General features: G+C 44.3%; 1 long non-coding RNA gene across 1 annotated transcript; it reads right to left on the bottom strand.

The window, feature by feature from the left end:
• Positions 1-3,841: 3,841 nt before the first annotated feature.
• Positions 3,842-5,527, bottom strand: LOC144100093 (uncharacterized). The gene is made up of 2 exons (XR_013307521.1): positions 5,419-5,527; positions 3,842-4,218 (listed from the first exon to the last, which is right to left on the bottom strand). It is a non-coding gene; the product is annotated as an uncharacterized LOC144100093 (long non-coding RNA).
• Positions 5,528-7,833: the final 2,306 nt, after the last annotated feature.

Genomic DNA, 7,833 nt, shown 5'->3' with positions numbered 1-7,833 from the left:
ACGCGTTTCGGGTAAGAGCACAAAACACCGGTAGACAACCTTGGCGTCCCTTTCTGCGCGGTTTCTTACGCGCCTCTTGAGCAGCACTTGTCAAGAGGTGGGTGCTCCCGTGGGGGATAAGATAGGAAGCACCCACGACTGATAGGGAAGAACTCGTGTCGCGATCTTTTCCGGCGAAACGGGTCAGCTCTCCGCTCTTGGCTGCTGTTTGCCGTGCATGATGGAACCAGAAGACGTTGCGATAGGTTGTTGTTGCCGTTGTCGTCTTCGTGAAGGAATATGCGCGCTAAAGGAATCTTTCCATAAGCGTTCACATTTTCAATGGTTACAAGATATATTATGCATCACGCCCTATTTTAATAGAATGAACATCTACAAATAAGGCGCCCGTGTGCTGTGCGATGTCAGTGCACGTTAAAGATCCTCAAGTGGCCGAAATTATTCCGGAGCCCTCCACTACGGCACCTCTCTCTTCCTTACTTCTTTCACTCCCTCCTTTATCCCTTCCCTTACGGTGCGGTTAGGGTGTCCACTGAGATAAGTGAGATAGTTACTGCGCCATTTCCTTTCCTTAAAACCAATTTTCATTTTTTTTCAAGTTATTACATTTAGCCAAACTATCTGTGCCAATCTCTTGGCTCATAAAAGGTTACGCCAATCGCTTAGTGAAACGGCTGGCTGTCGATTCCTAATTCTTGTGTGAAACAAAAATGTGCCTTGTGCATTGGAGCACTTATTATAGCTTGTAAATATTTTCTTTATATGTTCCGTTTATACGTCCGCCGCTATAAACGAGGGTGGCGCTGGTGAACACTTTTAAGGTTCATTTGCATTAAAAATTGCATTAGAAATTACATTAGACATACATTAGAAATCAGAACATTGGACAGCCGTCGTCGTAGCTCAGTTGGTAGAGCACCGGACGCGAATTTCGGAGGTAGTGTGTTCGGATCGCACCGGTCGCATGGTTGTTTTTTCCTGCTTTGTAATTAATTTCTTTAAGCGACAGATTAATCGCAGTTTAATTCTGTCATTCATCAACACCACAGAGCAAAAAGAAATGGAAACATTCTCCTATGGTCTTTGGTTTCGGTGGCTGTTGGCTTCCTTCATTTTGTAGCGATAGCTACATTACGCCAGGTTTTCGCCTCTTTGCCGTCGCCGCACTTTGAACCGTAGCCGCACTGTGACGTCACACCACGGCCCTCGATTCTCCGGCAACTCGCCTCGCAGCGGTCGCCGCGCGTCCACCGTTCCTGCCGTTCTTAAAGTCCCTTGATAATTAAGGGGCTTTAGCCATTGGGCGCTCGCTGCGCCCTCTTTATGACGTCACACCCGGCGCTCCGCAGCTGTGATAACCGGGAGAACAGAAGGGGAGAGCTCGCGTCGCCGCAGCCGTAGTGGAGGCCGCAGTATGGATGGTGAGAAATCGGCCAGCCTGAAGTTTAATAACAACATGTATAACTACAAGCGAAGCCTGAGCGCAGCCAGGTGTCTGTAGCTGTCGCTACTCGACTAGGTTTAGCCAGAGCTAAACCACAGCCAATTTTTTCTACCTGTACTGTCTTTGCCAAAAGTAACCACGCTGCATGATTTGCTTATCCGTCATATTGTGGAGCACCTACGGCTTCTTTAAAAACAAAAAGTATTGCAAGTTTAGGAAAAAGGTTCTCCTTACCACACAGTGATTTCAAGCTTAATGGTTGCGATAAGTGTTCCGCTATACAACTGATCATCAAACCGGGCGGCCTGGCTACTTTTGGCAAAGGGGTACATATACATAGCATGGAAAAGTTTAAATTTCAGCTTGGGTCTGTAATAAGGAATGACTGAGTCGTCTCCAATGATCCTTATGTCGGGTTCACACACACACACACACACACACACACACACACACACACACACACACACACACACACACACACACACACACACACACACACACACACACACACACACACACACACACACACACACACACACACACACACACACACACACACACACACACACACACACACACACACACACACACATATATATATATATATATATATATAAACCAGGTTTCACACAGATTTGCATGCAGTGCACGGCCGATCAGCAAAGTTATATTAACTAATCTTGTTGATGTTTTTTTTATTTTACGTGCAAGACCATTATTCAGGTTCACATGTGGCGTTCCGTTGCTTGAAGACCTTCAGTCGTCCCTAAGCAACAAATATAAACCAATCAATAACAGTCGTTTTGTCTTCCACATGGACCTTTTTCACAATACTTTTTTTAAAATGTGGAATCTGAACGCTGATATCTCGAAACATGCAAGCAGCAGATTGCGTGTCCTTTCAAATACTTTCTATTCCCAACATAAACAATGCTGGCTAAAGCACAACGAACATTTCGTTGACCAGTTGTTGAGTCGACTCAACATACATTAGATTCCTGTTGGTTTACTGTCGATTCAACGCAAACGCTCCAGGGCGTCAACTGTAGCTCAAAAGTTTTTCTAGGGGACCGGCTGCAGTCTGACTACTTAGTATCTACCACTTAAAAGATACTCCGAATATTTCGAACTAATTCCCTGAAAACATCAGAGCCAAAGGTTGCATCTAAATCAACCAAACCAGCTAGCAACTGCCATCCCCAAGTCGTCTCTGTACAAACACCTGCAGCCTTCTAAACCGCTCCACACTCTGTAAGACTGGACAGACACTGTTTTTATATGAAAGTTATCTACACCGCTAACTTCACCCTTCACATCACGAACCCGTAAACAGCGTCTTTATAGATGCTTTTTGATTCTGTCCCAGATCTGTGTTCTCTTTGGCGCTATTCAACCTCAAACAGACAAACGAACAGAAAAGAATACACAAAAGACGAAGCGAAAAGATACATTTGCCTTCATGTCCGCAAATTACAGCCGCTGATATTGGCTTTCCCTTGTGTTTATGACTTGTAAACAATGTTTGGAGCACATTTAGGTTTACATACATCTGATTTATGGAGGTTATTAGAGTTATTATTTGTACCACCACACTAGACCGATGTCGTCAACAACGCAGCAATATACCAACTTTCACCACTGGATTCTGTGACGCAGTGTGCTCCTAACATCCCTAAACAAATTCAAAGCAGTTAGAAACCTGGCCCTCAACTTCAAGAGGCCACTAGGCGAACATGTTCATTTGGATTCGCGCCGATGGGCAACAGCCCTGGATGTGGAAGTGAGGGCTGCGCGACAAGAACTGACTCCTCTTTCCTAGCCGCCGCGGTGGCTCAGTGGTTATGGCGCTCGACTGCTGATCCGAATGACGTGGGTTCGATCCCGCCTCGGCGGTTTCATTTAGATAAACGAGAAGCTCTAGAGTCCTGTGTACTGTGCGTTGTCAGAGAACGTTAAAGATTCCCAGGTAGTCGAAATTTCCGGAGCTCATCGCCACGGCCTCCCTCTCAGCATGAGTCGCTTTGGGACTAAACCAAATTCCTATTCCTGTTTAGTCAACTATACTGAAAGTGCCCTTGCCATTGCTTAAATACCTGATGCGCAAAAAAATCCTAACCTGGTGTAGTAAGTACGAATAATGTCAGAGCATTTGAAAGCGGCAGCAGTGTTTGTTTTAGGGGTGGCTGATGCGTCTACGGAACTAATTTCATGCGATACAGCGGCGTTTAGCACGTTTAGGAACATTTAGAGAGGAGGCGGAGAGTCCCAGTTTAAACCCCACTCATTTTTTACATATTGTTACAATATTAACTTTGTGGACACCATTAGCAAGCCAACCCAAGCGGCCAAGATTCGTAGGCACAGAGACGAACTTTACATCCAAAATCAGACAAGCAATTCATTTGATCAGCTGCGCAGCTTTTATTCACTTCAGCCAGCCCCGCAGTTAACCACTGCGCAAGCAAATAAGCTTTGTGGCTTTTCAGCTGCTGTTGCTGTTGGCATTGCTATTGCTGCTGTGGCTGTTGCTGTTGGTATCGTGGTTGCTGGCAGAATTTGGGTTTTTGGCATTCAAATTATGGTTGGAGTTGGCGTTCGAGTTTGAATTCGAGTTGGAGCCGTGGTGGTTGGCCAGCGCAACAGAGCATAGCTGCGAAGCAGCCAACGCAACGATGAACAGGAAGCCGAAGGCCCTGTGGCCGGCACCGAGGGCCTTCTTCTGAGATGCGCTGACTGGAGACATGGTGCTTGCGTAAAACTCCTAGTAGGCAAAGCTGCGGAGAAAGAGAAATGTGATTACGTCGGTTTGGCAGCGTTATGCGCGGAATTAAGTGAATCCTCTCGTGCGTGAAATGCACACCCAATAATTCTGGAAAGAAGCATTTTTGAGCGATAAATAGTTTATGACAGCAATTTTTTTTCATATATTGCAAGATTTCACTATAACATTAGATATGCCCACCAATCTACCGGCGGCAGTCTTGAATTTCTTGGCTATTACCGTTTTTGCTAACCTCAAAAGCGTTACCCACTGGTTTTCTATGCCAGTCTAAGCTGTGCGTTGCGATCGATGGAAACACTACAAAAGAAAGATGTTGCTACATATCAGAATAATGAACCATTACCTTCAATAATTCTAAACCAGTGCCATATAGTTTTTTTTAACATTCAAATTTATTATCCAAGAATGTAGAACATGGTTGCATTACCGTAACGCATTGATAATTTCATTGACTTATGCTTGGTTTGTTCATTTATTGCGCATGAATGGCCCTTTCATAGATCACTAATGCAAGTGAGCACTGACGTGGCAGTTATACGAGTGGGAGACATGCTTATGAATGTTCATAGTCGTCTTTGCTCGTAGAATAGAAACGAGAGGGGTCTGTTTTCACAGTCGCGTGTGTGTAAAAATCGTTTAATTTATTTACGTACACAGAAGGAGTGATGTGAGATTGCAGCGTCCACGCGCTTCCTATAAACGGTGATGGGATGGCAGTGCCGTAAAAGACAATGCGCTGGTCTAATGATGTGGCTGTACGCGCAAAGGCTATGAAAAAAAACGAATAAACGAATAAAATTTTTCTTTGATTTTCGTCTATGACTACGAGCGCCCATATAATTTAAAATCCTGTTTTCTCTGGTACAAGAAGACGGCTTAAAAAGTCTACATTATTGCGCAGAAAAACGACGTTTAAAGATATAATATCACAAATCCTGCTTGCTATTTCATTAGACCGAGTAAACCATGCAACTTGTCCTGCAGTTCGGTTTCAAGCGTGTGAGATCGCAGTTCCCGCAGGCGGATGAAATTGTTACAGATTCTAACAAATTGATTATTTTGACCCGTAGACACACGGTGCTTAACATTCCAAGTCTCAGTATGTAAATATTGCAGAAATTCTGCGCCCTTACTCTTCTGCGTGTTTTGCAAAGCCCCTAAAAAGCCTGCTATGAACTCCAGGCAAACATACCTTTCCAAGTGGTCCTTTGAGCCTCTGAGCCTCTCGCCTTAGTCGACGTGTGCTTTCCCGGCCTATTGCTGCACTTATATAAGCCCTACCGCTAAAGCTACGTGCCATCTTACGTGGCCAAGCTATTTAAAAAGTCACGCCATTGGCGTAACATGACCAATGACGCACTTTTGCGCAACAAAGAAATTAGAGACTGCAAGTATTGTTTTAATCTAAGACCGAATAAAAGCTCGCGAGCAAGCACGCTGGTAGGGTCGAGACTATACAGATCGAATCGTTTTGTTTCCTGAGAGGCCTTGAAAAACCTCGTGGCTTTCTTCCTTGTCGCCTAACAAAACGGGATCGGTTTGTGTTTCTTAAAAAAGAGTGATCGCTTATGTTTTAATTTTCACGCTAAGGGCTAGGCGCAAGAACTTTTTTGTGTTAGCGCACTTGCAGTCTAGCCGTGAAAAAAGAGATGTTGCCTGAAACGCAGTTTTATTTGCTTACGCAGGAAATTATTTCGGTCGGCTGACGTGGCCAATGTGAAGATTATCGCCATATTCTCAACCCCGCTAAATTATTCCTTAATGGCCAGATACTCTTTGTCGTATGTGTGTTAATATGAACGCGCACACACTCACAAACAAATACGCATCCTGTAACGCAATAATTGAGCAGTTAAAAGAAAAACAGGTACCTGCAGCTAAAATCACCTCAACGCTTCAGGTGACATTTGTGACGAGTATTATTACACTCAATCTCATCATGATAGAGGACGAAATTATAGTACCTGAAGACACCGCAGCACACCTAATTTATGTTTTATACTTTTACTGCCTTTGAACTGGTGCGGTTGGGAATTTATTGAAATGAAAAACTTGTCCCGGCCACTTCTCCACAGTGATGGCCACGAGTGTATCTAGACCCCAGAGAACCTGATGCTTACAGACGGTATCTTTTGAAGAGCCTCCACTGATTTTGAATGCCAATACCACAGACATCGTCTTAGAAGTGCAATTACTTTATTTTGAAGAAATATATCTTCTGCTGATATCTATACATCATTGTGAGAACTTCCGGCGTAGTTTGAAAGACATCAGCGCGTGTCTGCGACCCTGTTCCGTTGTACTAATGTTACACTCAGAACAGAGTCATTCAGTATTTGTGATCAGTAAAGGGGGGTTATTTTTTTCCAGGTTGGCGTGCTATACTTTGGCACAAGGACTACTTACAAAAAACATCCCTTTGTGGCAATGTTGAAGTTTTTTAGGCATTAAAAGACGCATCCCATGATGCAAATAATTGGATAAAATGTTTTTTCTTTTACTTTGATTCAACCTTATGAATTTAATGATAATAACACTGTGTTATTGCTGTTTAAAAGTTTATGACGTCTCTCATAGCCTTAGTCGCTTTGGGACGTTAAACTCTCATAAACTAAACTAAATGTTTATGAAAGTGTTATCTAGACTCGGAGATTCGCGATAATGAACTAACAATACGTTACCACTGCTAGCTTGCAATAATAGCTGGTGGCTGCTTTTAGTTCTCATGATAATGAAACAATTGAGTCTATCGCGTCGTCGTGAGTAGATGAAAGCATAATATGCATTGCAGGAAAGCCGTAGCGCATTCTAGCGTGTCTCATGGAAGGTTGTAGCTGCACTCGAGTCTTCAAGAGCCTCCGCCACAAGCCGCTTTTATTAGCCGGACCACATGCTCGGCTTCCTTCACCGCTTCTGGTCTCTAGCAGTTCGCGTGGATAAACTACATGCAACCTGCAGCGTATGCTGGCTACAGCTCCTATTCTGCGACACGTCACCAACACTGCTCATGCAGCTCACCCCAATGATCCGGAGTTCCCGGGTTCGAACCCGACCGCGGCGGCTGCGTTTTTATGGAGGAAAAACGCTAAGGCGCCCGTGTGCTGTGCGATGTCAGTTCACGTTAAAGATCCCCAGGTGGTCGAAATTATTCCGGAGCCCTCCACTACGGCACCTCCTTCTTCCCTTCTTCTTTCACTCCCTCCTTTATCCCTTCCCTTACGGCGCGGTTCAGGTGTCCAAAAATATATGAGACAGATACTGTGCCATTTTCTTTCCCCCTAAAAACCAATTATTATTATTATTACTCACCCCAAATGCTTTGAATGCCGCCGAGTTCAATCATAGGCGGAAAACGCCTTACTTAGGAGGCTGACGACGACAGTGATCCTGTGACTTCGAGCCAACGTGGTGGTACAATTTACATGCGAAAATATGTGCCTTTCTTGGCTGTGCTTGTGGAAGTGGACAGAACTTTATCGAATATTATACAAATGCCACGTAGCAACCGGAAGAGCTCTGCGAGAAGGGAAGGTATGCATAGTGGGTACCTCGCTTTAGTTTCCAGAGGCCTTAACGGTTGCAGTAATTTTTCTGAAGCTGCAGTGAA

Source organism: Amblyomma americanum, chromosome 8, assembly GCF_052857255.1.
Source record: "Amblyomma americanum isolate KBUSLIRL-KWMA chromosome 8, ASM5285725v1, whole genome shotgun sequence".
Lineage (NCBI taxonomy): Eukaryota > Metazoa > Arthropoda > Arachnida > Ixodida > Ixodidae > Amblyomma > Amblyomma americanum.
Note: the sequence above shows the minus strand (reverse complement) of the source record. Positions and strands in the feature narration are given on the sequence as shown.